This window comes from Sus scrofa, chromosome 13 (assembly GCF_054392235.1).
Source record: "Sus scrofa isolate SSC_HxYL_T2T_F1_AM1 chromosome 13, Sscrofa_HxYL_maternal_Yorkshire_Landrace_v2.0, whole genome shotgun sequence".
Taxonomy (NCBI): Eukaryota; Metazoa; Chordata; class Mammalia; order Artiodactyla; family Suidae; genus Sus; species Sus scrofa.
Genome location: NC_139395.1, coordinates 29353975 through 29379560, shown reverse-complemented (window position 1 = coordinate 29379560; position 25586 = coordinate 29353975).

Sequence of the window (25586 nt, the reverse complement as noted above, 5' to 3'; positions counted from 1 at the left end):
TCTTCAGGTATTTAGAGCTCTTTGAGATCTATTAACGTAATTAAGAGGACCAAGCTTGCTGTCTAGAATGGTTTCCTAAAAGACTCCCATTGAACTGATTTTACTTAAAAGGAGAAGAAAACTCACGGAGAATAGATGCCTGTATCTTGTAGCAAAAAGTGGGGAGAGAAAGAGATACTTATCTGGGACTCTAAAAAAATGGATCGCTTCCCTGTGCCCTCCTGATGCTCCGTTCCTTTGCTCTGTGCTGGAGGCTGATCTGCAGGACAGCACCAGCAGTTTCCTTCTCTTGGGTCTCCAGCTGATTTAGCTAGTAGGAGGCCCCTGACGAAAATGAGAGGGCAGGAAATGAGAAGGGTGGGGTGTTTGTCCCTCAAACTGCCAGGTCATTGTGGGTTGACTTCAAGTCTCTTCAAAAAGCCAGTTTGTTTCATAGATATTTCTTGTGTGTGTGTGGCCGTGCCAGCGGCATGTGGAAGTTCCCAGACCAGAGACTGAACCTGCAATGACCTGAGCCACAGCAGTGACAATGCCGGGTCCTTAATCCACTAAGCCATCAGGGAACTCCAGTCTTCATATGTTACCCAATTTGCCCCATTAAAACTGCCTTTGTTGGTCAGTCTCATGAAATTTATTTGTACAAAAACTTTTTTTTGAGAAGTAACATTATTCTTATTATAATACCAACTGGTATTTATGAATTTTAATATTTTGAAAGAGAGCATTTTACTTCTAGAGATAAGGAAAGCATAAACCCACTGTTCCTTTTAACTAATGAAATAAGAGAAGGCAGAAAAAACACTTCATGAAACACCACTGCATCAAAACCTTTTTCGTGAGCCCATTTTAAAGGAGATAGCTGAACGATTTAGTTTTCCTGTAGCTCAAATGAGAAAACACAGAGTTTTAAAAAAGAAAAGTGTTTCTCTCCTTCCAGTGAAAGCAAGTTAATATTAAGTTATTTCAAATGGCTATCTGCAAGCACTGTGACCAGGTACGCAGTTTTGTGTTCTTTGTTTTTAAAGTGAGTTATTTTCTCAATGAAGGCAAGGTGTATTATTCTCCCTCACCATGACATTTACTCCCAGCCTGTTTCTACCAAGGCAGCTGCTGTAAAAGTCAGTGCTTTTTCTTGTTCTTTCTTTTCACATTCTCTTTTCATTTTAAAGGCATATATGCGAGTCATCTGACCCAGGTTGTACGTCAGCTATACAGCATATGGTTGGGGTAAAGAACATCATCTTTTGTTCAATAGTTTTTGTATTTCTTTCCAGTCTTTTGCTTCTCTGGTCCTCAAATAAGGCTAATTACAAAGAAAAAAAAAAAAAAAAAAGGTGGGACTGGTGGAGAGGGAGCCTTTAAAACCATTCCTTTTGCAGCAAGGAACAAAAGAGAGTACTAAGGGCATGGCTAGGCCTCAACAAAAAAGAAAAGAGAAAAATCACCTAATGAGGATGTCGAGATAAGTGCTTGTGAAGAAAACTGGCAAAAAAGAGCTTTTAGTCTAAAATCCATAAATAAGTGTGCATCAGATGGGTACTAGAACATTTTTAACAAGACAGGCCATGAAACTATATTCCTCTATGCAAGAGCTGCACGCCTTACAAAAATCTCCTTTCTTTACAAGATATTTTTCTTTCAAATATTAATTTAAAAAGAAATACTTGAAAATTAAGATGTTTTATTCATGCCTCTGAATCCATTATAGAGCGGATTCCACATAAAGAGTTGTTTTTGAGATATAATTATCAATGCTGCTGGCTTCTTAGAGGTTAAAGGTTTTGCATAAGTATACGAAGTTGTTGACGAAGAAAAGGCGAACCGGGAGGTTTTGCCCTTGGAGACTTCCGTGGTCTTTTTATTTTTAAAATGGAAGAAGCAGCAGACATATTTGAAGTTTGTTAAATCTATATAGCTCTTTTTTCTGTGTTTCTTGATATGTTTGAGTCTTGCCATAGGTGCCAAAGCAACAAAGATCAGAGGTTAGACCCTGAATTAAATTTTATAAAAATACCAAAGAATCATAAATGTTTATAGTTAAAAGCAACCTTAAATTACCTCTGTCTAACAAACCAACCTATCTCCGAAACAGAAACAGAATCACAGACAAAGAGAACAGACTTCTTGTTGCCAAGCAGGGAGGAGAGTGGGGAGGGAAGGATTGGGAATTTGGGGTCAGCAGATGAAAACTACTGTACATAGGATGGATAAAAAATAAGGTCCTATGGTATAGCACAGTGAACTATATTCAATATCCTTTGATAAACTATAATGGAAAATAATATGAAAAGAATATATATGTATAACTGAGTCACTTTATAGCAGAAATTAACACAGCACTGCAAATCAACTATACTTCAATAAAATTTTAAAAAAGAAAAGAAAAAAATTAACTATATCTGTAAAATATAAAGGTTAAAAAAAAAAAAAGAAAAGGAGTCCAAGAAGAGGGGAACTCAAGACTTTAAGAGAGATTTAATTTAGTTGTGTTTTTGACCAGAATGTTTCTATAAAAAAAATATATGGATGTAAGTTATGGTAACCATGATATTCTACTGCCATATATATAGTGCTGTTCTATTTTGGGGACTTGATGGGTTGATCTAAAGATTACCTTTTCCTTCTTTATTTTGCTGCTTGGTCAGGTAAAAACACACACACTATAAATACATGAAAGTTTACTTTCTTCTTTTCCTAACAAATCATCTCTTGCTTTAATATGGTGATGATAATCAAATACTGTGATCAATTTTGTTTTATCTTTTCCATGTCCTATGATTTTAATACAGACTTAATGCTTTTGTCATTTTATTTTTTTTATTTTTATTTTTTGGTCATTCTGTGGCATGTGGAAGTTCCCCACCCAGAGATCAGACTTGAGCCACAGCAGCAACCTGAGTTGCTGCTGCAGTGACAATACCAGATCTATAATCCACTGAGCCATCAGGGAACTCCCAATGCTTCTATCTTTTATTGTAAATAAAGACTTTATATTTGCCTATGTGGTTTATTAACTTTGAAGCCTAGACTCTTCTCTAGCTTGCTGAACATCATAGGTTGTCATGATCACATTTTTCATTATCCATAGCTCCTCCTCTGTTCAGGATCCTACAAGGGCTCTAGGTACACTCAAAGTAGAAACCCCTGAATAATCCCTGCCCTCTCTCCCTGCACCCTCACCCCAAATGCTGATCCTCCTTGCCTTCTGCTTTTTCTCTTTCCTACAGTGCTAATCACTTTATTTCTAACATACTATAAAATGTCCTTGTTGTGATTCCTGTTTCTCATCTGATCCCGTTGCTGGTGGAGATACCCTCTTCCTCACTCCCCTGTGAATCTGGTATCTACCACCTCAGGCTTTAGTAGTCACTCCACAAACATTTGTTAAACTTGACTGAGCTCTAGAGAGCTTTTCCTTTTGTGAATTATTTCTTCAGGGCAAGTAAATCCTTTAGAACTATAAAGACACAAACAAAAGAGGGATTTTGGGTAATACAGTAAGAACATTTTCATGCGTTTTCAATAAAATTTGCCAGATTAGCCCACAAGATAATCACATTTGCTTATACTATCAATGTACATATTTCCCCACAATATAACTGGCTTTAGATGAAAATATAAATATTTTAGGTAATATATTGGAAGCAAATAATGGCTAATTGTTGTAGTATGATTTTTTCAACAAATAACGTTCAATATCCTTATATTTGATCAGTTGATACATTTTATAATTTTATTACATTTGCTCTTATGTATTGTATACATTTAATATTTGATTATTTATATTTTTCCATTTCAAATATCTGCTCATTTCTGGTGCTTAGGATGTTTTGGAGTTTGGATGAGGTTCCTGTAACAAGTTCTATGCTGTATTCACTAACCTCTTTTATTTGTTCTAGTATTTTCTCATGTATTTATTTTACATCATAGTAATGCAGATTTTTGTTTATGGGAAAGTTGAAAACACTGCATATTTTTTTCTGTTTGCATTTTTTTTCCTATTGCTTCAATTGAATGGGAATCAACCATTTTCTACTCCTAGGATGCACTGATATTTGAAACATCTTTAGGTCTTTTCTTTGCAAAAATATGTCTGCAGACCAGCAGAAACTTACTGAATGAAATCTGCATTTTAGTAATGCACATTCAGTTTGAGAAGCACTGCTTTAGGTAGCCTCTTTACTCTCCTGAAATTAGAAGGCTGCTTTTGCTGTGCTGGAATCAGTGATAGTTGAGACATATAGCTTTGACATACCTGCTTTTAGTTGCCACTGCAGCAATCTCCTTTAGATTGTTTATTTAATTGGGCAGCTAAGGACTCTGACTTGGAGATGAAGAGGATTGGATTCAAATTATGCTCTACGCCAGTTGTCCCTACATATCCATGGGGAATAGTTCTGGGACTCCCGTGGATACTAGAATCTGCAGAAACTCAAGTCCTATGTAAAATGGTGTAATATCCAACAAACGAAAGTCCAGGACCAGACAGCTTTGCAAGCAAATTCTATCAAACATTTAGAAAAGAGTTAAAACCTATCTTTCTGAAACTATTCCAAAAAAAATGCAGAGCAAGGAATACTCCCAAACTCATTCTATGAGGTCACCATCACCCTGATACCAAAACCAGACAAAGATACCACAAAAAAAGAAAATTATAGGCCAATTCACTGATGAACACAGATGCACAAATCCTCAACAAAATACTAGCAAACTGAATCCAATAATATACTAAAAGGATCATACACCATGAACAAGTGGGCTTTATCCCAGGGATACAAGGATTTTTCAATAACCACAAGTCAATCAGTGTGATACACCACATTAGCAAACTAAAAATAAAAATAAAGAAACCCATACGATCATCTTAATGTATGCAGAAAAAGTCTTTGACAAAATCCAACATGCATTTCTGATAAAAAAAAAAATCCTCCAGAAAGTGGGCATAAAGGGAACCTACCTCAACATAATAAAAACCATGTATGACAAACCCAAAGCTAACAGCATTCTCAACAGTGAAAAACTGAGAATTCCCACTAAGATCATGAACAAGACAAGAATGTCCACTCTCACCACTTTTATTCAGCATAGCTTTGGAAGTCCTAGCCATGGCAATCAGAGAAGAAAAAGAAATAAAAGGAATCCAAATTGGAAAGGAAGAAGTAAAACTACCACTATTTGCAGATGACATAATACTATACCTAGAAAATCCTGAAGACACTACCAGAAAACTGTTAGAGCTCATCAATGAATTTGGTAAAACTGCAAGATACAAAATTAATAAAACAGAAATCTATTGCATTTCTACATATTAACAATGAAATATCAGAAAGAAAAGCTAGGGAAACAGTCCCATTTACCATCAAATCAAAAAGAATAAAATACCTAGGAATAAACCTACCTAAAGAAACAAAAGACTTGTACTCTGAAAACTATGATGATGATGAAAGAAATCAAAGATTATACAAACAGATGGAAAGGTATACTTGGATTGGAATAATCAATATTGTCAAAATGATTATACTACCCAAGGCAATCTACAGATTTAATGCAATTCCAATCAACTTAACAAAGACATTCTTCACAAAACTAGAACAAAACATGAGCTTTAAATTTGTATGGAAATACAAAAGACCCCAAATAGCCAAAGCAATATTGAAAAAGGAAAATGGATCCCTGATTTCAGACTATATTACAAAGCTACAGTCATCAAAATAGTATGGCACTGTCACAAAAACAGAAACACTGATCAGTGGAACAGGATATAAAACCAAGAAATAAACCCACACATCTATGGTCAACTAATCTATGGCAAAGGAGGCAAGAATATATATTGGAGAAAAGACAGTCTCTTCTAGTAGCAGCGCTGGGAAAATTGGACAGATACATGTAAAAGAATGAAATTAAAACACTCTCTAACACCATACACAAAAATAAATTCAAAATGGATTAAAGACCTAAATTAAAGACCAGATCCACAAAACTCTTCAAGGAAAACATAGGCCAAACACTCTCTTACAGAAACTGTAGCAATATCTTCTCAGATCTACCTCCTAGAGTAATGACGATAAAAACAAAAATAAACAAATGAGACTTAATTAAACTTAAAAGTTTTTGTAAAGTTTTTTTTAATGTACCCAAGATATGTGACCTTACAAGAATACATACTTTATAGCATCTGGTTGTTTAATTAGACGACCCGGAGTTCCTGTGAGAAGTGGAAACTTTTGGATTTTGTTCCCCTGGAAAAAACTTCAAAATGCAACACGAGCTACACAACTTGATGAACAGTTCAAAACTGCATATGTCATTAATGCATTTTTGTGGTTTCTATTAACATATAATTAAACACCATGACAGATGCTCAAGTAAATTTCCAAAAGAGATTGCTTGCTTGCTTGATTGATGCATCCTCTGAGATTATAGTAGTCAATTTAAGAAGAAAAAATTTTGAGAAAACTGGAATAATCTAAGAAAATTGATAAAATAAAGTTACACTGAAAAAAGGCAAAACCTATGTATTGATTTTTGTTTTGTGTATATCTGACTTTTTCTACCTTTGGTGTGAAAGCATCTATGGGTTGCATTCAGTGTAGCAGATTCTCCCTGTGAACCCTTTTATGGTAGAAAATGTGAACTTCTCTTCCCCTCTTAGTAAGCTTGCTTTTCCAGAATTGGGATCTCACTCAAATATTTACACACGTAATTTTTAATAGTGTCACACCTTTGTAGGAAGGGTGGCATCAGATCAGCTGTCTGGTAAAAGTTTATGTTCCCCTTTAACAGCACAGAATTGTTGCATGGAAGGAGTTCTGAACCACTGACACCATTGTTCAGCATGCCCTACATGTAGGTGGGCCCACACAACTGAGTTCTGAACAATAGAATGTGCATGGAAATGAGGAGTATCCCTTCTAGACTTGGCCCATCAAACCCCTGGCCCATGCTCCATGCTCTCTTGCTCTTCATGTACTAACTCAGGACCTTGTGGAAACAGAGCCTTCACCATCCTGGTCCCTGAATCACTCTGCAGGGTAGAATGCCCCCTCCCTCTTACTGCATAGTGGGCCTTAGAAAAGCCACAAATACCTGTTTGTTAGTTTAATCCATTGAGATTTGGAGTTTATTCATCATAGCAGCTAGTATGACCTCAAGAAGTACTAAGGCTCACTATTGGGCATGCCAATCCTAGAAGAATATCTGGCACATGGCAGACCCTAAAAGAGCAAATAAAAGCATTCTCCCTCTAGCAGGGCAAAGAAAGCCATATAAGCACAATCCTTTGTCTTCTAGGGAAGTCATTGTCAAGCAGACTAGACCAGAAATGGTCTTAAAGTAAGAGTGGGAGAGATGATGTCTAATCACATAGGGTCAGGATTTTCTTATGTGACTTTGGGATCAAGGAGGATATGATAGTAATTCCAGGCCATTGACAGGCCCCAAGTAACCATTTCTATGTACTTTTATTGTTAGAAAAATCACTATTGGCGTTCTCTTGCGGTGTGGAGGGCTAAGGATCCAGTATTGTCACTGAAGCATCATGGGACATCCCATGGTATGGGTTTGGATCCCTGGACTGGGAACTTCCACATGCTGAGGGTGCAGCCAGAAAGAAAGAGAGAGAGAGAGAGAAAGGAAAGAAGGAAGGAAGGAAGGAAGGAAGGAAGGAAGGAAGGAAGGAAGGAAGGAAAGAAAGAAAGAAAGAAAGAAAGAAAGAAAGAAAGAAAGAAAGAAAGAAAGAAAGAAAGAAAGAAAGAAAGAAAGAAAAAGAAAGAGAAAAAGAAAAAGAAAGAGAAAAAGAAAGAAAGAGAAAGAAAGATCACTATTATTTATGGAGAGCTTATTCTACCAATATCTGTGATGATGACAAAATCCTTCCTGGCAGATTGCAGTGTCTCACTTAGCCTAACTGAGCATATATTTATCTGATTATGCCAGATACTTTTATATATATTTTCTTATTGAAGCATTTATGCCTTTACCCCTGTCTCACAGGTGGGGTGATGGAGGCCCACAGCTGTTGGTGAACCAATGGCTAAAGACACTCATCTCTCTGCTCCCCATGTCCTATGTCCCAGGGTCTCATATTCTGCTCAGGCATGACCCTGAGTACCAACTTCCACATTGCCAAAAAACCACTAGTTTTTTTTTGTTCTGTTTTGTTTTTCTTTTTAGGGCGATACTCGCAGCATATGTAAGTTCCCAGGCTAGGGGTTGAATCTGAGCTACAGCTGCTGGCCTACACCACCACCACAGCAACACAGGATCCAAGCAGCAGCTGCAACCTACACTACAGCTCACGGCAATGTTGGATCCTTAACCCAATGAGAGAGGCAAGAGATTGAACCCGAAACCCCAGTTACTAGTCAGATTCGTTTCTGCATTGCCATAATGGGAACTCCCAAAAAGCCACTAGTTGTAAAAAAAATTTTTTGTTAAAGTATTTTTGATTTGCAATGTTGTGCTGATTTCTGCTGTATAGCAAAGTGACCCAGTCATACATTCATATATTATTTTTTTCATATTATCTTCCATCATGGTCTATTCCAGGAAATTGGATAGAGAAGGATCTCATTAGATTTAGAATACATCCATTCTAAATGTAATAGTTTGCATCTACTAACACTAAACTCCTAGGCCATCCCTCTCCCATGCCCCTCCCCCTTGGCAAGCAAGTCTGTTCTCCTTGTTTGTGAGTCTGTTTCTGTTTCATAGATAGGTTCATTTGTGTCATATTTTAGATCCCATATATAAGTAATATCATACAATATTTGTCTTTCTTTGTCTGACTTACTTAATTCACATAGTTTAATAATCTCTAGGTCTATCTATGTTGCTGTAAATGGCATTATTTCATATACATATATATATATATATCTCACATCTTAATCCATTCATCTATTGACATTTAGGTTGTTTCCAGGTCTTGGCTTTTGTGAATGGTGCCACTATGAACATAGGGGTGCATGTATCTTTTTGAATGAAAGTTTTGTAAGGATAGATGCCCAGGAGTGGGATTGCAGGGTCATATGGTAACTCTATTTTTAGTTTTTTTAAGGAAATTCCATACTTTTTTCCATAGTGGTTGCACTAACTTACATTCCCAACAAAAGAGTAGGAGGGTTCTCTTTTCTCCACACCCTCTCCAGCATTTGTTATTTGTTGATTATTAATGATGACCATTCTGACGAGCATGAGGTGGTACTCATTGTAAATTCGATTTGCATTTTTTCTAATAATTAGTGATGTTGAGCATCCAAAACTCCCACTAGTTTAACATCACAAACAGATTCTCAGGTAATTCAGGAGTAGCACACCTGGCTGTGATCTGGGTCTGGAATGATTTCCTTTGGATACTTGGCTTTGCGAGTTCACTGAACTGCAGACTAGAGCATCTCCATCCATATTGCTGTTTCTCTAGTAACAGAGGTTTTCCTTCAGGCATTTTCTTTACCTTGTGACACTACAGCTTCTTATCTGGAGGTTCCATAGACATTGCAGAAAGTTCACTGAATGGCTCAAACTGTGCTACCTCTTGGTCTTTTTTCCCAGTGGGCCAGAACTTAAATCCTCCCTGCATCATACTCTAAAACGCTATCTTTTATACCAGGAGTAATCAAAATTTTTTTGTAAAAGGACATAGGAAATATTTTAGTCTGTGTGGGCAGCACAGTCTCTGTCACACCTACTCAGCTCTGTCCTCATAGTGTGAAAGGGCCATAAAGAGTATGTTGAACAAATAAGTGTGGCTGGGTTCCAAGAAAACATCATTTTCAGAAATAGTCTGTAGGCTGGCCTACGTGGTGCAGTGTACCAAGACTTATTTTATGGAGTTCCCGTCGAGGCACAGCAGAAATGAATCTGACTAGGAACCATGAGGTTGAGGGTTCAATCCCTGGCCTCACTCGGTGGGTTAAGGATCCAGCATTCTTGTGGGCTGTGGTGTAGGTTGCAGATGTGGCTTGGATCTGGCGTTGCTGGGGTTCTGGTGTAGGCAGGTAACTGTAGCTCTTGGGAACCTCCATGTGCAGTGGGTACGGCCCTAAAAAGTCCCCCCCCCAAATAATTTTCTATAATTAGGTTGACCTTTTCCCAAAACATTTATTCATTCATCAATTTTCTGTTTTGGAGACTTGACTTAGATATGTAAGGACAAGCAGATACTGTATTGGGATATTTTAGGATTGTAGGAGTTCATCCATACTCTGAAAAAAAAAACTTTCAATTTAAGAAATGTTTGCTAAGAGTTATTTTGTGGTGCAGTGGGTCAAGGATCTAGTATTGTCACTGCAAGGGTTTGGGTTGCTGTTGTGGTGTAAGTTTGATCCCTGGCCCAGGAAGTTCTACATGCCATGGGTGTAGCCAAAAAATATTTTCTAATGAGGAAAGAAAGAAAAAATGATTCCTGACATGGAGTCAAAAATGTACTAATATAAGGAAAACAAAATTAATATTATATAAGTCATATTGGATAATTAATATTGCCAAAAATGAAGATATTTGCTGCATTTATTTATTCACTAAAAATACTTGTTTTGTCTCTTTGCTCCAGGCCTTAGGATTACAATGTGAACGAAAACGAGTGTGGTCCCTTCCATGCAGAATTGATGGTTTAGTTGGGGAGACACACATTTAACAAGTGATTACTACAAAGGGTGAAGAATGTATGGACCTGGCAGGTACAGGGTGAAACAGGAGCACTAGGAAGAAGGAAGTGAGGGGAGTGCCAGAATGTAGGAATATGATGTGAATGGGAGGAAATGGACAGGTGGCTTTGGAACATGAGGACAGCTGAAGTTTATCTCTATGACTTTGAAAGCCTAATAGCTGACATTGAGGTAGGGAGGGACAATCAAAGCATCATGAGGTTTCTAAAAACTTAAAAAAAAAAAAAATTGTAAGGACCTTTCAGATTAACTGTGGGGATAGGGGGTGGTAGAGGGCAGCAACTGGTAGAAGGTGGTTGTAACTAGGTGGCAATTTTAAATGAGGAGTTTAGTTGTGTTAAGGAAAAAGAAAGAATTAACTCACCCTCAGCATCGACGGCAGGACAGAGTGGCTGGAGTCAGGGCCAGAAACAAAGGTTCAGGCCAGATGGTGCAAGGTTTTGAATGCCAGGATCAGAGAGGGACAGTATTACTTGAACAGACCCTGAAAAACTGAGTGGCCAAGAGCAGGGACTGAACTGGACAAATTTTAGGAAACTAAGAAGAATTAGAGAGAGAAAGCCTGGAGGCAAGGAAAACAGGTAAGAGACTCCATGAATAGTCCAGGTAATAAAGAGCCAGGAGAGGAGACGAGTGGGATTATATTGTATCGTGAAATTGCTTCCCCTCTCTGTAAACTCCTTTGAGTTAAATGCAGCGTCTGTTCACCCGCCTGTGGCAGTTTTTTACTGGATGAAAAACAGCACTGTATTCACTGGCTGCTGACAATGTCTCCCCTTGTGCTCTGCTATGTTTTAATTATGTTTGACATTCATCTCACACTATTATCCAGTGGCAGCAAAATGAAGAAATGCAGCTTCATTTGAAGTCAAACAAAAGTGAGGAAACATGTAATTATATAGTAATGTATTGTTACTTAAAAGCCAGGAGGTTTTTAGGTTTACTATACAGGTGGCTTCCTACCTACCACCCATTTCCATATCTTGTTTTGATTCAATTGTAAGAAGCCTCAGCCCACGATTTAATTACAAACATCCACCATAAAACAGGAATGGTTTAAAAAGAACAGAGAATCCAAAAACTATATTAGGAATCTGGAGACGGTGGTACTTTTTTATTATAGAAAATTTCAAACATAGAGAGAAACTAGTATAATAAACCTATGAACACACAGCTCAGTTTCTATAATTATTGTCACACCAGAAAATTTGTTTCATTTATAACCCCACCTTCATCCTCAATCTGGATTATTAAAAGCAAATCTTAACCATCCTTTTATTTCACCTACTGATACTTCAAAATGTATCTTTAAAAGAGAATTTTTAAAAAGTATAGGCACATTACCATTAAGTCTGGCGCCTTAGACCACTCGGCCATCCTGACATGCTTGACACATTACCATTAAAAGACCTAAGATAAAAATAACAATTATTCTTCAATATCACTAAATATGTAGTCTTGGTTTAATTTTCTTCAGTTGTCTTATTTTTATTATATCTTTTTAAAAATTTGTTGTCAAATGAAGATGCAACAAGAGACACACATGGCATAGGTCAATGTATCTCTCTCTCTTTCTCTCTCTCTTTTTTTTTTCGGCCATGCCAGAGACATGTGGAAGTTACCATTTGGGCATTGAACCCACTGCCACGGCAATGACCCAAGCCACTGCAGTGACAACGCTGGATCCTTAGCTTCCCAATATATCTCCTAGGTCTCATTTCATTTATAGATTCTCTCACTTTTTTTAGTTTGCTATTTATTTTTAAAGAAACCAGATCATTTGTCATATAAAATTTCCCACTTTCTGGATTTACTGAGTAATTGTGTTACTCTAGTCCCTGGTTTTCTAGTAACTGATAATTAGACCTAGAGGCTTGATCAAATTTGGTTTTACTTTTTTGCAGGAACTTTTCATGGATGTTCCTGAATTCTGTTGTATCATTCAGCACGCATTTAATGTCTTATCTCTTCATATTAAGAGAAAAAAAATGTGTTAATGTGTTTTTAACCTGATACAACTACTATAAAGTTCTCCACTAGTTACCTTGAAGCAAAAGTTTATAAAATAAAAATAGAAGAAATGCTTTGTGGCTTAAAAAATTGCCTACAATTAGGAATCCATTGGATTTAAAAAAAATTCATTGAAATTATTTACATTGAGTGGACAAATTATTCAATCTTTGCTCAAAGGGAGACCCCTCAAGTTGTGTTTTCCTTCTTTTTGACTGACTTTCCTTTGTTTCTTTCACAGCTTCCTTGATTTCTGGCAGATGAGGCTCTTTTTGTACTTAGTCTGGATTCAGCCATTTCAACAAGACCTGTTTCCTTTTAGTTGGAAATGGTATTTAGAAAACACAATCCTAGGAGTTCCCATAGTGGCTCAGTGGTTAACGAATCTGACTAGGAACCATGAGGTTGTGGGTTCAATTCCTGGCCTTGCTCAGTGGGTTAAGGATCCGGCGTTGCTGTCAGCTGTGGTGTAGTTTGTAGATGTGGCTCGGATCCCGCGTTGTGGTGGCTGTGGTGTAGGCTGGTGGCTGCAGCTCCGATTACACCCCTAGCCTGGGAACCTCCATATGTGTGGAAGTGGCCCAAGAAATGGCAAAAGACAAAAAAAAGAAAGAAAAAAAAAAAAGAAAACACAATCTGAAGATAAGGGTGCTTATTGCCACAGGTTTGGTCATGGTTTCCAGCCTTTCAAAAAAAAGAACTAGAAAATTTTTTTTTGCAAAAAAGTATTTCATGAATATCAACTAATGTTACAATAAATTTATAGTTTTTATTTAACTTATTTAATTTTGTAGTTGTATCTCCCTTCTCATATGCTGGAAATCTTGGTTTCTAATGATATTCAATTAATACAATTATTTCTTTGCTTGATCTTAACAATATACAATTTCAAAATAATCATACCAATATTATTAACAATATTACTATGAAACATAGTTTGATTTCCTTGACTTCTTTTTGTCATTAAGATATATCTCACTAAATCTATCAATGAAACTAGAACATACCCTCACTCCATGCACAAAAATAAACTCAAAATGGCTTAAAGACTTAAACATAAGACAAGATACCATAAAACTCCTAGAAGAGAACATAAGCAAAATATTCTCTGATGTCAACCATACAAATGTTTTCTTAAGTCAGTCTCCAAAGGCAACAGAAATAAAAACTAAAATAAACCAATGGGACCTAATCAAACTTACAAGTTTTGCACAGCAAAGGAAATCATAAAAAAACAAAAGACAACCTATGGAATGGGAGAAAATAGTTTCAAATGATGCAATCGACAAAGGCTTAATCTCTAAAATACACAAATAACTTATATAACACAACAGAACCAACAACCTAATTGAAAAATGGGCAGAAGACATGAACAGATATTTTTCCAAAGAATATATACAGATGGCCAACAGGCACATGAAAAAAAATGCTCAGCATCATTAATTATTAGAGAAATTCAAACCAAAACTCCAATGAGGTACCACCTCACATTGGTCAGAATGGCCATCCTTAACAAGTCAACAAATAACAAATGTTGGACAGGGTGTGCAGAAAAGGGTACCCTCCTTCACTGTTGGTGAGAGTGTAAATAGTGGTACAGCCACTACATAAAACAGTATGGAGATAACTCAGAAAACTAAATATAGAACTACCATATGACCCGCAATCCCACTCCTGGGCATATATTTGGACAAAACTTTCACTGAAAAAGATACGTGAACCCCTATGTTCATTGCAGCACTATTCACAAGGCCAAGACATGAAAAGAACATAAATGTCCATTGATAGATGAATGGATTAGGAAGATGTGGTATATATACAATGGAATACTACTCAGCCATAAAAAGAACAAACTAATGCCATTTGCAGCAACACAGATGGAACTAGAGACTCTCATACTAAATGGAGGAAGTCAGAAAAAGAAAGACAAATGCCATATGATATCACTTATATCTGGAATCCAATATATAGCACAAATGAACCTATCTACAGAAAAGAAACAAACTCATGGGCTTGGAGAACAAACTTGTGGTTTCCAAGGCAGAAGGGGAGGGAGTGGGATGGACTGGTAGTCTGGGGTTAATAGATGAAAACTATTGCATTTGGAATGGATAGGCAATGAGATCCTGCTCTATAGCACTGGGAACTATATCTAGTCACTTGTGATGGACCATGATGGAGGATAATGTGAGAAAAAGAATACACACACACACACACACACACACACACGCACACACACACATATACATGGGTCACTTTATGTATATGTATATATGGATCACTTTGCTGTACAGCAGAAATTGACAGAACACCATAAATCAACTATAATAGAAAAAAGAAAAATCTTAAAAAAATAAGAGGAGACAAGATGGCAGAAGAGTAGGGGGACATGCTCACCCTCTCCCACAAACACAACAACAAAAAAAACCACATCTGCAGGTTAAACGACTCGCATAGAACAGCAATAATCACTGGCAGAAGAACCTAAACTCCAATAACAGCAAGAATCTAGTGACATAACTGGGTAAAACAAGAGAAAAGAGGAGAGTGAGAGAAGGGGAATTGGGGCTGGATGGGCACTCCTGAAAGGGAACTGTGGAGGAGAAAGGGATCCCACACCCTGGAAGGTCACCTACTCACGGAAAGATCAACCGAATCAGAGGGATCTCCAGATGCAGAGAAGAGTGCAGCAGTAAGTCTGAGATCTGAAGAGCAGAGTGAGAACTGAACAGATCATCTGAACTACTGGCACAGTCACCAAAAACAGAGATGCCTGGGTGGGGGCTGGGCACCAAGACCTCAGCTCTGGAGTTTAGTCCCTGGGAACGGGCTGGGGTGGGTGATGTGGAGACTGCTTGGGAACTAGGAACTGGACAGTCAGGTTCGCAGGGAAGAGACAGCCCTGGGGGTCTAGGAAGCGGTCTGTCGGATTGGTGGGGCAGACACTGCCTGGGAGTCTAGAAAGCAGAGCATTGCCGGTGGAGGGAGCAATATGCTAAGGTCTGGGGAGTGGAAAGCCACATCAGAGAGAACCTGGCAGAAGAGCTGGATCTGCAGGAGAGACAAGGCACCAGTGTTGGGGAGGGTAGAGGAGAAGGGGTGGGCTGCCATAAAATACTCCCCACACCACAGCGAACTCACTTGTCCACCAGCTATCAGAAAGCTGTGCTTCCCAGTGCATCCCCCCTCCCCCTACCCCATACTCGTGCACCAGACCTGAGACTGCTTGCCATCCCGGAGGGCTGGCCTCACCATTTGCAGGAAGCCAACCATCACAGGGGCTTTCCCTGCCCTGGCCTGCCTGCCCCCTGGAGGGGCTACACCCCCGTGGAGCCGTACCCAGCACTGCCAGCCCCCTGGAAAAGGACCACAGCCCAGAAAAGCTAGAACAAGCTTGGCCTGGCTGTGCAACATCTGCCTCCATCCGAGGTGGTCCTGCCAATTCAGCTGCCCTGGGGAAGAGCCTCTTGGGTTCTCAGTGGCCCAGCTAGCCACTATCACCCTTGGGGGGTACTGCACTCCTGTGGAACAGCTGCCCAGCACAGCCAGCCGCCTGCAAGAGCCCCATAGCCCAAAAACACCAGAGCAAGCTCTGTCCAGCCGTGTGAAATCTGCTTCCATCTCAGTGCAGACCTTCCAGTCCTGTCTGCCCTCAGGAAGTCCTCCTTTGCTTCAGAGAGAACCTGTCAGCCACGCCCACCCTCAGGAAAAGGCATGCTGCCTCAAAGGAGACTGACCAACAATGCCAGCCCTCGGGAAACATTCCATAGCAGTGCCAAGGCAAAGCCAGCCTGGCCACAGGGAGTACAACTCCACCAAGAAAAAGAAAACAACAAGCAAGATGGAGAAGCTGAGAAACCATCCCCAGTTAAACCAACAGGAGAACTCAAAGCAGTCAACAATGAAACAGACCTCTGCAGTCTGACAGACTTGGAGTTCAAAAGGGAAATAGTGAAAATACTGAAGGAAAGGAACTAGAAAATATAAGGAGGAGCCAAGAAAAATTAGGAAATTCATTGGTAGAGATATGGACTGAACTAAGGGCAGTAAAAACCAGAATGAATATGCAGAAGAACGAATTAGTGATGTGGAAGATAGAATAATGGAAATCATCCAAACAGGACAGCAGACAGAAAACCAAATGAAAAAACATGAAAGCAATATGAGACCTATGGGATAATATAAAGCAGGCCAATCTACACATAATAGGAATTCCAGAAGGAGTAGAAAAAGATAAGAGGATGGAAAATATATTTGAAGAAATTATTGCTAGAAACTTCCCAAATCTAAAGAATACTGATTTCAAGATACAGGAAGTACAAAGGGCCCCAAACAAATTGAACCCAAATAGACTCACACCAAGACACATCATAATAAAAATGGCAAAAGTTAGTGATAAAGAGAGGATCCTAAAGGCAGCAAGAGAAAAGCAGAATGTTACCTACAAGGGAACCCCCATAAGCTTATCAGCTGATTTCTCTATAGAAATACTACAGGCCAGGAGGGAATGACAAGAGATATTTAAAGTGCTAAAAGGAAAAAATATGCAACCTAGAATACTCTATCCAGCAAGAATATCATTTAAAATAGAAGGGAAAATAAAATTTTTCCCAACAAACAAAAACTAAAAGAATACAGCAATACAAAACCCAGGCTAAAAGAAATATAAACCGAAAAGAAAGGAAGGAAAGAAAGGGAGGAAAAAAGCGGGGGGGAGAACTAGGATGACTGAGGAAACCACAATCAGAGAGCAGTCACTCAAATAAGCCAGCATACAGATTTAATCATGAACATGTTTCAAACAAAATAAAATTAAAAAGAAACAGTCATCAAAATCATAAAATGTGGCCAAGGGAAGTAAGGAAATTAAAAGACTCTTCGTTAAAAAAATTTTTTTTGGTTTGTTCCTCTTCCTAATTTCAGTATAGTAATGAAGTGTTTGAACCTACAGGACCATCAGGCTAAAACACACAATTATAGGAAGGGGTTAGCATACTTAAAAAACAGGGCACCCACAAACCAAAACCAAACACTGCACTCGCAAAAAATGAAAAAAAAAACAACAAAAAAACACTCAAGCAGAAAACAATCGGAGACCATCCAACCAAAAAAAGGAAGGGAGAATGGAGAACTGTAGAATCAACTGCAACACAAGGTTTAAAATGGCAATAAATAATCATCTATCAATTATCACCTTAAATGTCAATGGACTGAATGCCCCAATCAAAAGACACAGAGTGGCTGAGTGGATAAAAAAGCAAAAACCTTCAATCTGCTGCCTACAAGAAACTCACCTTAGGACAAAGGACACAACAGATTGAAAGTGAAGGGGTGGGAAAAATTTTTTACATGCCAATAGACATGACAGGAAAGCAGGAGTTGCAACACTCATATCAGACAAAATTGACTTTAAAACAAAAGACATAAAGAAAGACAAAGAAGGACACTATTTAATGATTAAGGGATCCATCCAAGAAGAGGATATTACTATCGTCAACATATATGCCCCAAATACAAGAGTACCCAGATACACACAACAAATATTAACAGACATAAAGGGAGAAATTGGGTGGGAATACAATCATAGTAGGAGACTTTAATACCCCACTCACACCAATGGACAGATCCTCTAGACAGAAAACCAATAAAGCAACAGAGATCCTAAAGGAAACAATAGAAAAGTTAGACTTAATTGACATCTTCAGGACACTACATCCAAAAAAAATCAGAATACACATTCTTCTCAAGTGCACATGGAACATTCTCAAGAATCGACAACATATTGGGACACAAAGCTAACCTCAACAAACTTAGGAGCATAGAAATTATCTCAAGTATCTTCTCTGACCACAATGCCATGAAATTAGAAACCAACCATGGGAAAAGGAAAGAGAAAAAACCTACTACATGGAGACTAAACAACATGCTACTAAAAAACCAATGGTCAATGAGGAAATCAAGAAGGAAATTAAAAACTACCTTGAAACAAATGATAATGAAGACACAACCTCTCAAAATCTATGGGATGACACAAAAGCAGTTCTCAGAGGGAAATTAATAGCAAAACAGGCCTTCCTCAAAAAAGAAGAAAGATCTCAAATTGACAACTTAACCCTCCACCTAAACAAATTAGAAAAAGAACAAAAAAGACCTAAAGTCAGCAGAAGGAAGGAAATTATAAAGATCAAAGAGGAAATCAATAAAATAGAGATTAAAAGAAAAATAGAGAAAATTAATAAAACCAAGAACTGGTTCTTTGAAAAGGTAAACAAAATTGACAACCCCCTGGCCAGACTCACTAAAAAGAGGAGAGAAAGAACCCAGATAAACAAAATTATAAATGAAAAAGGAGAAATCACAACAGATACTGCAGAAATACAAAAAAAAAACCATAAGAGAATACTATGAACAACTATATGCCAACAAATTTGACAATCTGGAAGAAATGGACAATTTTCTAGAATCTTATAGCCTGCCAAAACTGAATCAAGAAGAAATAGACCAACTGAATAGACTGATCACTAGAAATGAAATTGAAGATATCATAAAAACACTCCCTACAAATAAAAGTCCAGGACCACATGGTTTCACAGTTGAATTTTACCAAACATATAAAGAGGATCAGGTGCCCATCCTCCTTAAACTCTTTCAAAAGGTTGAAGAAGAAGGAATACTCCCAAAGACATTCTATGATGCCACCATCACCCTAATTCCAAAACCAGACAGAGATACCACCAAAAAAGAAAACTATCGGCCAATATCTTTGATGAATATAAATGCAAAAATTCTCAACAAAATCTTAGCCAACCGAATCCAACAACATATCAAAAAAATCATACACCATGACAGGTAGGGTTCATCCCAGGTTCACAAGGATGGTTCAACATATGCAAATCAATCAACATCATACACCACATTAACAAAAAAAAAAAGTCAAAAATCATATGATCATCTCAATAGATGCAGAAAAAGCATTTGACAAAGTCCAACATCCATTTATGATAAGAACTCTCGCCAAAGCAGGTATAGAGGGAACATTCCTGAATATAATAAAAGCTATTCATGACAAACCCACAGCAAATTTAATACTCAATGGGGAAAAACTGAAAACCTTCTCACTCAAATCTGGAACAAGACAGGGATGCCCACTCTCACCACTGCTCTTCAACATAGTTTTAGAAGTCCTTGCCACAGCATTTAGACACAAAAAAGAAATAAAAGGCATCCAAATAGGAAGAGAAGAGATGAAACTGTCACTGTATGCAGATGACATGATACTATACATAGAAAACCCTAAGGACTCAACTCCAAAACTACTTGAACTGATTAATACATTCAGCAAAGTAGCAGGATATAAGATTAACATTCTTATATTATCAGTCGCACTTCTGTATACCGGCAATGAAATATTAGAAAAGGAATACAAAAATACGATACCTTTTAAAATTGCACCTCACAAAATCAAATACCTCAGAATACACCTGACCAAGGAGGTAAAGGACTTATATGCTGAGAACTATAAAACTTTAATCAATGAAATCAAAGAAGATGTAAAGAAATGGAAAGATATTCCATGTTCCTGGATTGGGAAGATCAATATTGTAAAAATGGCCATACTACCCAAAGCAATCTACAGATTCAATGCAATCCCTATCAAATTACCCAGGACATTTTCCACAGAACTAGAACAAACAATCCAAACATTTATATGGAACCACAAAAGACCCAGAATTGCCAAAGCAATCCTGAGGAACAAAAACCAAGCAGGGGGCATAACTCTCCCAGACTTCAAGAAATATCACAAAGCCACAGTCATCAAAACAGTGTGGTACTGGTATCAAAACAGACAGACAGACCAATGGAACAGGATAGAGAATCCAGAAATAAACCCGAACACCTATGGTCAATTAATCTTTGACAAGGGAAGCAAGAACATAAAATGGGAAAAAGAAAGTCTATTCAGCAAGCATTTCTGGGAAACCTGGACAGCTGCATGCAAAACAATGAAACTAGAACACACCCTCACACCATGCACCAAAGTAAACTCAAAATGCCTGAAAGACTTAAATATGACAAGGTATCATCAAACTCCTAGAAGAGAACATAGGCAAAACACTCTCTGACATCAACATCATGAATATTTTCTCAGGTCAGTCTCCCAAAGCAATAGAAATAAGAGCAAAAATAAACCAATGGAACCTAATTAAACTTAAAAGCTTTTGCACAGCAAAGGAAACCAAAAAGAAAACAAAAAGACAACTTACAGAATGGGAGAAAATGATGTCAAATGATGCAACGGACAAGGGCTTAATCTCTAGAATATATAAGCAACTTAAACAACTCAATAGCAAAAAAGCCAATCACCCAATGGAAAAATGAGCAAAAGACCTGAATAGACTGTTCTCCAAGGAAGATATACAGATGGCCAACAAGCACATGAAAAAATGCTCGGAGTTCCCGTCGTGGCGCAGTGGTTAACGACTCCCACTAGGAACCATGAGGTTGCGGGTTCGGTCCCTGCCTTGCTCACTGGGTTAACGATCGGCATTGCTGTGAGCTGTGGTGTAGGTTGCAGACACGGCTCGGATCCCGCGTTGCTGTGGCTCTGGCGTAGGCCGGTGGCTACAGCTCCGATTCGACCCCTAGCCTGGGAACCTCCATATGCTGTGGGAGTGGCCCAAGAAATAGCAAAAAGACAAAAAAAAAAAAAAAGAAAAGAAAAGAAAAAAAATGCTCATCGCTGATTATAAGAGAAATGCAAATCAAAACTACCATGAGATACCAACTCACACCAGTCAGAATGGCCATCATTAATAAGTCCACAAATAACAAGTGCTGGAGGGGTTGTGGAGTAAAGGGAACCCTCCTGCAGGGCTGGTGGGAATGTAAGCTAGTACAGCCAGTATGGAGAACAGTCTGGAGATACCTTAGAAATCTATACATAGAACCTCCATATGACCCCGCAATCCCACTCTTGGGCATATATGTGGACAAAACCCTACTTAAAAGAGACGCATGCACCCGCATGTTCATTGCAGCACTATTCACAATAGCCAAGACATGGAAATAATCCAAATGTCCATCAACAGATGATTGGATTCGGAAGATGTGGTATATATACATAATGGAATACTACTCAGCCATAAAAAAGAATGACATAATACCATTTATAGCAACATGGATGGAGCTAGAGACTCTCATACTGAGTGGAATAATTCTGAAAGACAAAGACAAATACCACATGATATCATTTATAACTGGAATCTAATATACAGCGCAAATGAACATTTCCACAGCAAAGAAAATCATGGACTTGGAGAATAGACTTGTGGCTGCCCGGGGACAGGGGGGTAGGGAGGGAGTGTGAGGGATCAGGAGCTTGGGGTTATCTGATACAACTTGGAATGGATTTACAGTGAGATCCTGCTGAGTAGCATTGAGAACTATGTCTAGATACTTATATTGTAACAGAACAAAGGGTGGAAAAATCAATGCATACATGTAGGTGTATCTTGGCCCCCATGCTGTACAGTGGAAAAATAAATTAATTAATAAAAAAAATAAAAAAGCTATATCTCACTAAACCCGTATAATTATATAATACATATACCTATGTATAAAATAAAGTGTTGTATATATAATTAAAGTAATTAAAATAATTTATTTTTGGTTAAGCCCACAATTATGTTTATTTGTTTCATTTTACTTTTATTTTTTAGGGATTTAAAAAATTTGATGTATTAGTCTAGATTCTCCAGAGAAACAGAAGCGCTAAGATATATAGAGATACATGTAAAAGGAGATTTATTACAGGAATTGGCATACATGGTTACGGAGGCTGAGAAGTTCCACAATTTGCCATCTGCAAACTGAAGACCCAGGAAAGAGAGGGTATAATTCAGTCTGAGTCCAAAGGCCTGGAATAGAGGGACTGATGGTGAAAGTACCAATCTGAGTCTGAAGGCCTGTGAACCAGGATCTGTGATGTCTGAGGGCAGGAGATGGATGTCCAGCTCAGGCTAAAAGAGCACATTGACCCTTCCTCCATCTTTTAATTCTCTCTGGGCCCTCAATGGATTGGATGATGCCCTCCTAGAGGGGGAAGGCAACCTGTTTTACTCTGTCCACCAGTGCACACGCTGATCCCTTCCATAAATACCCTCACAGACACACCCAGAAATAATCTTTTACCATCTATTTGGGCATCCCTTAGCCCAATCAAATTGACCATCACATTTGGGTTAAAATTTTTTTTACATCAAATATTTACATGGACTCAAAGTCAAAATTATAAAACTACTTGCATTCACAGAGTTCCCTGGTGGCTCAGCAGGTTAAGAATCTGGGATTGCCATTGCTGTGACTTAGGATCCATTCCTGGCCCAGGAATTTTCTTTGGGTGCAGCCAAACAAACAAAAACTACTTGCATTTAGAGATGTGTGGCTTCCATTTCTTTCATCTTCCCCTTGTGCCCTCTTTCCCTTTGTAGATAGCCATTTATACTTATTTTTAGTTTATTGTTCCATTAAAAAATCACATGTACTTTATATCCCTTCTTTTTAAAAAAAGGTAGCATGGTATACATGCTATTCTAAAGAAGCCAGTGCTTATGTGTTTCCCCTATGGTGTGGTGGGTTAAGAATCTGACTACAGTGGCTCAGGTTGCTGCTGAGGGGTGTTTGATTCCCATCCTGGCACACTGGGTTAAGGATCTGGTGTTGCCACGGCTTAGAGGCCAGTACTCAGAAGGCTACACAAAGGTTCTACAGGTCTTAGGTTCTAACTCTTATAAAAATAATCTGATAATTTTTTTTTTTTTGGTCTGTGCCCATGGTATGCAGAAGTTCCTGGGCCAGGGATCAAACCTGTGCCACAGCAATGACGATGCCAAATCCTTAACTGCCAGGCCACCAAGGAATTCCAATAACTTGCTATTTTTATTATTAAAATAATGTTTTATATTAAAATCACTATGTCAACATTGACTTGGTAGAAAAAAATTACATCAGAATGAACTATTGTTAGGCCAGAACTCTGGTAATATGAAGAACTTGGTTCACTTAATGATTATATATTCAGCACTTGTTATGTGCCAGATACCATCTGAAGCACTTTCCAAATATTAACTTATTTAATCCTCATGGCGATACTATGAGGTAAGTATTATTATTAACCTCATTTTAGCATGGAGAAACAAAGGCAAGCGAGGTTAAGAAACTTGCCTGAAATCTCCAGCTATTAAACTACAGATCTAGGCTCTGAGTGGAACATCTGGCCTGAGTGTCCAGGCTCTTAGTTGGTCCACCATCCCCCAAGGTCAAGCCTTTACCTTGTGTCATTTTGTTTCCTATTATAAGCTTTGCAGTGAATATCCCTGAAGATTAATTTTAGTACTCAGAGAATTAGTATTTCCTTACCATGATACTTTAAGTGGATTTAGAGTTGAGAAGTAAATATGTATACATATTTGGTCTTTTGAGGGCTGCACCCATGGCATATGGGAGTTCCCAGGGTAGGCATCTAATCGGAGCTGCAGTTGCTGGCCTACACCACAACCACAGCAGCACGGAATCTGAGCTGTGTTTGTGACCTATATTACAGCTCACAGCAATGCCAGATGCTTAACCCACTGAGTGAGGCCAGCAATCGCACCTTCATCCTCATAGAGATACTAGTTAGGTTCTTAACCTACTGAGCCACGACTGGCTCAGCAAGCCAGTAAGCACATTTTAAATTAAGTATTTTGGATTTTTTAAAATTACCTTTAGTTCAAAGAAGTGAGAAAGAATCCTTTCAATTATATTGGCATATGGTCCCCATTATTTTTAAAAGACCTCAACCCTGTTAAATTTGCATACAACAAAATGTATCCAGTTTAATTGTATGGTTCAATGTTTTGACAAATGTATACACCCATGTAATCACCACTGCAATCAAGAAATGGACATTTCCAGCAACCCCAAAAGTTTCCTTGGGTCCCCTCACATGTCCCACAAGTTTGAGAACTGATTCCTTTTTACTTGAAGTGTTCTGTTTAGAGAGATAAATCAATTTTTAGATATAGGCCATCTCACTTCCAAATAAACTCTCTCCAGGCAGAAATTAACTTTTATTCTTTTCTGCTAGAATCCATGTCAGAAACCATTGACTTGAAGCTATCAATATTAAATGCTGCTTTCTCTATGGGAGCTGAAAGCAGACATCCACTGAGCTTTTGACAACAAGCCTAAAATTCTCATGTCTCATGGGCTATTCCCACTGGCCAGTCTTGACTTTTTGGATGTGTATATTTGACTTTCACTGGGTAAAGAAACATTTAAATAGCTACAATGCCTGTTTACCTGAGGGAGTGTTGTACATTTGTCCAAAAGATGGGAAATTTCAGTTGTTGAATGATCAGGAAATTTCACTTTTAATCAAAAGTATAAAAGTAAGCTCCATAGACATGACCAACTATTGTAGCATGTATTCATGGGATATTATAAATTGTTTTTGGCCACTCTTGTGGCATGTGGAAGTTTCTGGACCAGGGATTGAACCTTTACCACGTCAGTGGCCTGAGCCACTGGAGTGACAACACTGGAGTGACAACACCTGCTGTGCCACCAGTGAACTCCAAGATCTCTTTCTATTTAGTCAAATTCTGGGCAAGTTGGATCTGCATTGGGTCTGATGCTGACCTCCCAAAATAATCAGCTAAGGTGAGGGAGGTTGGGACCCTTGCTGGAGCACATGCTAGGAATGGCAGAGAGCATTTCCCCTGGGAGCTGGGGTGGGGTGGGGCTGCTGTTCTGCCGTGACGGTGGAAGCACCACTGTGACCCTTTCTTAATTTCCTTCTGCTCTCTGCCTTGCCTCCCTTGCTTTCATCAGTCAGCAGCACTCTGTGGGTGTGACTTTTGCTCTTGAGTG